Here is a 9,218-nt window from a genome sequence, read left to right as displayed (position 1 = left end):
ACTTTAAACCACCACTGCATAATTCAACATATAAAATCTAAAATCTTGATCTAGAAAATGGAACTTGATGAACTCGCAATTTTGATCCAAGACGTGTTATTGGATTTATCGACATACTACATCGAAATTTCAACTTCAACTTTCTCATTGGACCAGCTTTTGTCCGCTGCGGCGCTTCATACGAAGCCACTGCATCCTCGGCGTGGTTATATAATTAGTCACACAATTCCCGGTTTAAGAGTAAACAGTGGTGCTCTGGAATTGACTGACAGCTGACGGCCGGTGTGAGGATTTTAGGAATTCGTTTGTTTAAAAAAGAAAATACAACAAAAACTATTGTAAACACCAAACAGTTTGTATTAACAATACTTATTTTAAAAGAATACAACAAAGACTACTGTAAACACCACAAAGTTTGTATTATCAATACTTATTATTTCAGGTTCCAACTTTTCTGAGCAAGCTTTTGAGGATGTACATCAATGGTTGGGGGATTCGATATGTCCACTCAATGGGAAAAGAAGTCGTTATGACAAGGGTCTCGTATATGAAATGTTGAATTTCCGATACATTGACATCAATCCATCCATTGACACACATTTTCTAAATACACAAAATACACCTGCTGAAGCGTGCCTGCTAAAGTTACGTGACACGTTATATGAAATACACAAAAATGAATTTGACTGACGCGTTCTACATAAAAAAAGCACACGTATTGACGAAAGTGCACTTGTAGAAATTGACTGATATGTTATAAATGCACAGAGCTGCGGCGGAGGGAGATGGGTGGGTGGGGGATAGTGGAGCCATACCCCTTCAACCCTTTATAAATGTGCACGAAGCAACTGGACAACTTCTTACAGTAAGTTTTCTTTACATCTGAAAGTATACCATGTATAATGCTTAAGAATGCCACCCCCCACCCCCCACCCCAAGAAAGAGAGAGAGTTTAAAATCGTATATCGTAAATCTGAACTTGTATATTTCAATATGCATCCAACGGAATCTAAGTGATTCAATTGACTATTAACGGCCATAGTTTGTTTTGTGCTGAATACTGTTTTAAACAATATATACTGTCTGTACTCGCATACATGTCTGGCCCAACTGAATTCAGCATTGACACTGACTTGTCCTTGCATAATACGTCTGCAGACCAGGGTCCATAGTATTTAATCTACTCATTACGCCTAATAAACCTTACAGACCCAGGTCTACCGACGCATTACACTACGGAGGATCGGTGTCACTGCAGTTCGCAACTGAATCAGACTTGTACGCGAGTAAAAACGGCAGTAATATTATACCTAGAGTACGTGCAATTAAGAAACACTTTTCAACATGATTAAATGAGATAAAAAAATTCCATTCTAACTGTTGCCTAGTGGGCCAATTTGACACTAGATATGTCAACGTATTTGGAATGATTTCTTGTTAGTTTGCGTCACGCTTCACGTGCAAGCAATTGATCGTTTATCCCCTATATGACTTATTTCATGTTTTAATTCACATCAGAGACTTTCAAAACTTGTTTTTAAAAATTTGGCAACGTACGAACATTCGCGACAATATTTACCAAAAATCTTTGTGTCAGTGGATACTATTTAAAAAACTAGTGTTTGGTTGCATGAATACAAAACTTAAACATTTTTTTTTACAAGTTCGTTATTGTGGACATATCGCTAACTCATAAGAACTAAAGCTAGAACACTTCCCATCACTCCTGGAACTTGATCAGAACCGCTGAAAAAAAAAAAACTCTCGTCAGCGACTTTAGAAAATCTCGAAATGACTGAAAACTCGAACCTAACTGAACATAGGCTTGCAGCGTTTTGAGTTTTCAAAGTTTTTTAATACAGTGGTCAGACATACGTGGAGTTGTTGAGCACTTAAATGCAAAGGTTTAGTACTAGCTATCCCATTGGTAAGATTGTACGATTATTTTAAGGAATAGTATTACAATGAGGCCTTATCAGAAAGTCAGGAATCCATTTTGTTTGCAGAGTGTTACCTGCTTTGAGACCAAATTTCCATCCACAGTCGTCAGTAATGGTATACAGGCATTATTATACATGTTATTACCCTTCGCATCAATAGCTCTTGACGAAACAGTATGTGTTATACAAAATTTACGCCCACATTATGCGAATAAGTTTGATGGATTTGCCTTCACTGTACGGAGTAACATGCAATTATGAATAATATGGCGTCCTCTTGGTCAGTACATGCTTAGGGTCTGTCTGTGGCTTGGTGCCTCTAAATTTGGATATTTAATATTAAATACTGGTTCGACAAGAAAATTAATTCATGTGGTATTTGAACCATTCATATCGTTTAAAATGCTTCTCTAAACTCCCCTCTGACGCAAGAATTTACTGATAACAGTTCACTCTTGCTATCACTTATTTTGTTCCGAGTTTTTGCCCGTTGAATAGGTGAATGCTTAATAGCATATAAAAAGAGGCAAAATTCACTTACCGGTAGCTTTCTATCTTGTACAATTCCGAGAATGGAGATCTCGTACTTTTATCTACCGCAAGCTCTCAAGCGTTGATATAGTTATGATTATGAAGCCAGCACAGCGTGTGACAAGGGGAGATAACAATGTAAAGCCTGTTTGCAGAGGTACAGGTGTGGTCAAATTAGATTGTGTGTAACGCCCATTGCACCGTATATAACCGTAACGTGATCAGTGTTGGTTTCTTGTTTCAGTTATTGTAATCTTAGATAGCCAAGGGTCATCGAGCCGTGATAGAGCATATGATTCGGATCAGTTTTTGTCAGCTGCATTTAATTAGCAGAGCAGTTAATACCATTTCATTTAGTTAAATGTGCCGAGGGTCCGCGTGGCTGACTTAACGATCCCAGGAACCCTACCATTAAACAGGTTTTATTATATTATCCCAAATCGTCCTGTAGCTTGTTTTTCTAATGCGTACTTGGTGTTGTCTTGGTACAGCGTTTAATGACCTCATAAAGAGTAACAAGTATTCCTCGCTACAACATGTCCCACCATTTACGGGGTTGCACAAAAACGCGGTCTTGACGCCACATACGCTGACTCATCAGCAGCACAATCGGGAAATGGAGGATAAAACAAACAACAACTGACAAAAAAGAAAAAAAAAAAAAAAAAAAGAAAAAAGAAAAGGAAATCTGAATATAACAATCAATATATAGAGTCCAAAGAAAATTTCTTATCCCATAGCAATTCAGCAACATTTAATAACTAGAATTCTCGTCTGTTGCCTGTCTCAGGGAATTATTCTCGATTTCATCAAATCAACAAATTAAATTTTTTTTATACATGTACTGCAACTATAGTACATTTGGAATGATATACGAGGGAGAAAAAACCCGAGCTGACAATATTTGGCGAAAATAAAATACTGGAGAAGTTCTTTTTTCAAACGGGATCACGGCTTAGACGCTACCTGAAGTACAGTTGGGCCTTACGGGCGTTTTGGAATTGGTCCATGGTTTTCCCGGCTTGTTCACAATTTATCAAAATGGTATTCATTCATAGTAATTTTATTATTGCCTACTTGTATGTATCTATTTGTATCATAATTCCTTACAAGGGGATTAAAATGTTTCCTTTTCCGATCAACACAGCAGAAATTTCAAGACAATTAATTACAGTTCCTGTTTATGGTCCCGATGAGTCATCACATTTTATCAGTATCCAAATTCAACTAAAGAAAATTTGATTTTAATCAATATTTTTATGATGATTCTGCCGTTGTTTCCGTATATAATAAAATTAAGAACCATGACTTTAGTGGAGCATTCAAATAAACTATGTTCGGTTATACACTGTGATTGTAGATGATGGGGAAATGCAGTGATTAGGATGTAAGAGGTGACACTGTTGACCCATGGCTCGTGTTACTTGCACGTGTTTGCAGATTGATTGGGAAGCATGTAACTACACTTGAGGGTACGACAAACTATCCAGTAGCGTACAGAAGTCACAATAAAGGGGAGTTCGACAAGCATAGATTTATTGGTGTGGTGCAAGGGCGGATCCAGGAATATCGTTGTGGTGGGGGTGGGTGAGTGACAAGCAGGCAAGGAGTTCTATTGGATGGAACCCTTGTGGTGCCTGGGGAAGAAATGCCACGAAGATGCTGCACTTTAAGCGTTTTCAGTTCATACTCTTGACCATTAAATGGTGAAAAATACTATAGAATATGTTTTGATTGTTTTACGCTCATGCTTTTTTGGGTGGTGGGTACGCCGGCTCTGACCCGTATCTACCCCTGTTTTGTCTGTAGCTACATGTGTACGCGCATGTATCCACCATTTGTGCCTAAATCTGGACCATTGTCATAGGTTTCCTCTGTTATAACAATGCTGATAGCAGGCAGTATATATTATGATGCGTTTCTGTAAATGCAGGAAGGAAATTATATTAAATGTTGCAGTCAGTGGGCCAATCAGATGAAGGCTGTAGAAAATAACTCTTATACATACTAGTATCACTATGTAAGTAGTGTGTACATATCGGAATCCTGTTCAATGGCCAAAACAAAAATATTAAAAAAAATAATAATAATTTTTTTTTTACAAGTGTTAATTGCGAGTACATTAGAAGTTTCACCACATTTTATTGATAATCTAATAAATTAATAAACCTACAACACACGAGTCACGCTATCGCAACACTGATTTCATGTTATTTGGAACTTCACTACTCCACCCTCAATAGAGAGACTTAATATAATTCTATAATTAAGGAACAAAAAGAAACAAACTTGACTGACTAAAGCAAACGACCGGTCACGCAAATTAGCACTAACGTTTCGCGCTATTTCTGCATCAGTAGTAGCTAGACGGTTCAAACTACATATCAAAAACAGACGGAATCAATTGGGCATCTGGAAAATTCTAAAGATAATGAAGCCCTTACTTTTGCATTCACCCTGATATTAAAACTGACTCGTATCAAGGATATTGAGCAGGAGTTTAGATTACAATTTGTACTGCAATAGATCAGTGGTCTTAAACTATGTAACATAACAGAAATGAAACCATGAAATTAAGTAAAATTAAACAACTAATTTGTCTCGAATACAACGTGAAAATTCAAAAGACACTTTCAGCATTGTGAATTTCATTCTAAAAGATCCTAAATTTCACATCACAAGTCCAAAAGTATAGAATTACCAGTCTATGTGTCGTAAAAAGTAACAGAAAAGAGTGAAAGACAACAAGCTTTGTAAAATTTAACAAACAATTTATTTCCCAAGAATAGAAAGTTAAAACGAGAAAAAAGAACGTACGGATTAACCAACACCTTATCTCCAGCTAGGTCATTGTTTAGTAATACATGAATGTCCTCAATGGGTAAAGAATAGACTATTCCGACTGTCACGGGTTCTGAGACTAAGTCTGATGACAAATTTACACAATGGAGAGGAACATTAACAAAGCTGCACTCTACTCCTTGAATAAGAACATTCTCATTGGAAGAAGATTTCTCAGAAAAAGGCAAAGTACTTGATAATAAAAGACTGAAAAGCTTCTGTGTCCCTTAAAATTGTAATAGGGATATAATTGGCCGAATCACCATGAGGGATATAGAACCCTTCGACATGAATAGTTCATAATTCTCCATAATAAAATTCGACTGGGGTTTATTAGACCCAATAAATGTATTACTTTCAATACATGACTGTGACCTTGACATATTAGAAATAAGATAATTTGAAAAAGGTCTGTCTTGATTCTGGTACTTATTTTTCAAATTGTAGCTATCAGGAATAAAGTGTATAATCTTCTTGTAATAGGCACACGTAGGAAGAGATAAGGATTTCTGATCAATCTTATCAGAAACTTGATTTCTAAAAGTTGGGTCAGATTGAAATTTGGAAGGGTCGTATTAGGCTGAAATATTTAGTTTTTCTTTACCAGGCAACTGCTAATTAGAAGATGCACTTACAAAAGCAACTTTATGAGCTAAGGAATACTCGTCAGCAGTACGAAGAGATTTTCTAAAGTTTCGACCTTACGCTCATGAAGAGAAGTCTTAACGTCACTATGGACGCAATTCCTGAACTCTTCAAGTAATACGAGTTGTCTTCGATTTTCGTAATCTTGATCAACTTTCTTGGCTAAGCACCACCTATAAAAACCGTTCTTTTTCCCTTGCACATTCGACATGAGTTTGTCCAGCTTCTTTTTTTATAGTTCATAAATTCTGCCGATAAGACTCAGGGACTAACATATAACCCTTTAAGATATATTCCGTAACTACATCATAATCAGAACTCTGCTGTAGTGATAGTGAAATGTAAAGATCACGAGCTTTGCCAGTAAGTAAATGTAATACTAGTCCTGATATTAAGCTCAAACATATACGAATAATCCAGTCATATATTCGTTGTTGATGTAAATTAAATAATTTCAATTAAAAAGTCAATCATTCAAGCAGACATGAACTCAGTTTTGGGCAAGGTCAAGTCCATCATACAATGTTACATTACAATAGCATGTAAAAAAGTTTTTTAAACAAACAAACAATTAAATTAAATATACATAACATTAGAATGTTCCGACTGAATTCCAACAGTCTCGAATGTTCTGATGAACCACAATGCTATAATCCAGAATGTCATTGAAAGTCCTCAATAATTACAGACTAGTGTTGTAGTACAAAATGTCAATGAGCACTTTATAATCCATTGAATAACTTCAATAATAAATTCCTCTCAAATTTTATCGGAACACATTTCTAAACTCTGATCATAGATTCCTCAAGACTGATATTTTACAGGAAAGAATATTTGGTTACCAAATGCTTTATATACACATTTCACTTGACCCTTTGTTAAAGTAGCTATTAGTAGTATAGTGGGACTTTAATGCGTCAATGGAAAACCCAGTCAAAAAAGTCATGGGGCTGTATGGCGTCAAGACTTTTACCGACCCCCTGGGGCTGTAAAGCGTCAAGGGAATGTCAATGGAAAACCCAGTCAAAAAAGTCATGGGGCTGTATGGTGTCAAGACTTTTACCGACCCCCTGGGGCTGTAAAGCGTCATGGGAATGTCAATGGAAAACCCAATTAAAAAGGTCGTGGGGCTGTATAACGTCAAGGGAAAGTGGGGTTGTTGTAAAGGGATAATAGGAATAGAACATGTGAGGTGACGTCACGGTACTGGATATTGGTAACAACTTTGCAAGGGGCTGACCTCAATCGGACCAAACAACGGGAGAAGAAAAAAACAAGAACGCTTGGCGGGGGTGGGACTGGCTGGACGTAGACATACATAACACATACGATATACATACATACATACATACATACATACATACATACATACATACATACATACATACATACATACATAGATTGATGATCGATCACACCTAAACTATAAAATCAACTAAAATATTTGTTAGGTAAAGAGAACAAATATATTTTCGAGGCATATGAGCAGCCATGAAAAGGGCCTTTGGGTTTCGTCTTATTTGTCTTATATTCTCTTCTTTTTCTCCACCAACTTCTTATTTTCTTATTCTTTCTGTTCTTCTTCTCTTTCTCTTCCTGTTTCTCCTCCTCATTTTTTTTACTTTTTTGTTCTCTTCCTCTTTTTCATTTTTTTATAATTCAAAACTCTGATTCTTATTCTGTCTTCTTCCTTTCCTTGTCCTCCTTTACCTTTTTCAACAGCTCTCTCAGTCTTTCCTTCGTCTTCTTTACACTATTTGTCTCCATCTTAGCCCCGTGGATAGTATATACACCATACTCAAATTTCATCATAAAATTCTCCACTATTCCAAGGTCGTCTATAGCCTCTTGCAATATCTTCATGACGTCGATCTGATTTGAAGCCATCTTTGATTATTCAATGTTGAATGGCACAAATGACAAACACTTGATTTTATAGGCGTAAAACACGGACGTGAAGGAAAACATCCCTTACACTGACTTCACATATTATCTACTATCCACACAAACGTACGTGAACGCATACAAACCCTAAAATATACTATCCACACACGCGAACAAGAAACAAAACAATCACATATATAATATCCACACGCTGGAAGAAGAAAAAAACTATTATATACTATCCACAAACTCCAAACTATACTATTCACACACGGGAAGAAGAAAAAACCACACACTCTACTATCCACACAAAAGTACGCGACGCATACAAACTCCAAAATATAATATCCACATACAGAAGAAAAAACGATCACAATATACTATCCATACACGGGAAGAACAAAAAACTGTTATATACTATCCACAAACCCTAAATATACTATTCACACACGGGAAGAAGAAAAAGCCACAATATCTACTATCCACACAAACGTACGCGAACACATACAAACACAAACGCTACTATCCACACAAACGTACCGTATGCATACAAACACATTCTACTATCCACACAAACGTATGGGCACGCATACAAACTCCAAATCTACTATCCAAGCAACGTACGCGAACACACACACACACACACGTCAAGAAATGAGTGTTTATAATAACACTACTCCACATGTACACAAGTTGGCAACTTGAACAGTCTCTTTCCTAGAGATTTAGTTAGCCCTGAAAAGGGCTGTTTTTTAAAAATCCAAATGCACCTGCTTAATGCAGGCATCTCCCAGGCCGGGCACCACAGACACACCGACGACTCCAAACGTTGTTCCAATTGATTTGAGTGGTTGTAAGCACAGAAGGGGGATGAATGACCTGATCATCCCAGTTTTCACTTTGTGGAATAGTGAAGACGTCCATCCTTCTCCTATGCCACACCCGTGGATGATGAGGTTGTGGTGCTTGTAGTGGCTGCGGTGCTGGTACTGCTTGTTGTGCTGGTTGTGGCTGTGCAAGCTTTCTCACCTCAGGCTTCACCTCAAACAGAGGCCTAAGAATGAGGTGAGGAAAGATCCTTTCCTTCTCTATCTTCTTTCTTTTGTATTGCCTCCATGGCCAGCTGGTACAGGAAGCGCCTGGCATACTACAGGTGCATTTGGAGTTCTGAGAGTTTTTAAATCCTGTTAATCTTCTTTTAGTTGACGAGGCAACGTCGGGTAGCCAGATTGACGAACGCATTCGCTTTATATTTGTGAAGCACGTACGTGAAGGAAAACATCACATGTCACCAAAACGTACAAGGCCCATATCATCACAAAAACATGGAACGCGCGGACCCAAAAGAAACACTGACTCGTTTTTTACTTCCAAACA

General features: G+C 37.3%; 1 long non-coding RNA gene across 1 annotated transcript; it reads right to left on the bottom strand.

Annotated features, from left to right (window-relative positions):
- Nucleotides 1-400: 400 nt before the first annotated feature.
- LOC149789082 (uncharacterized) lies at nucleotides 401-3,695 on the bottom strand. Its single transcript, XR_016424308.1, has 2 exons — nucleotides 2,482-3,695; nucleotides 401-1,746 (listed from the first exon to the last, which is right to left on the bottom strand). It is a non-coding gene; the product is annotated as an uncharacterized LOC149789082 (long non-coding RNA).
- Nucleotides 3,696-9,218: the final 5,523 nt, after the last annotated feature.

This window comes from Sinohyriopsis cumingii, chromosome 11 (assembly GCF_028554795.1).
Source record: "Sinohyriopsis cumingii isolate HCF-2022 chromosome 11, ASM2855479v2, whole genome shotgun sequence".
Classification (NCBI taxonomy): domain Eukaryota; kingdom Metazoa; phylum Mollusca; class Bivalvia; order Unionida; family Unionidae; genus Sinohyriopsis; species Sinohyriopsis cumingii.
The sequence above is the reverse complement of the archived record's forward strand: the minus strand, read 5'-3'. Positions and strand labels throughout refer to the sequence as shown.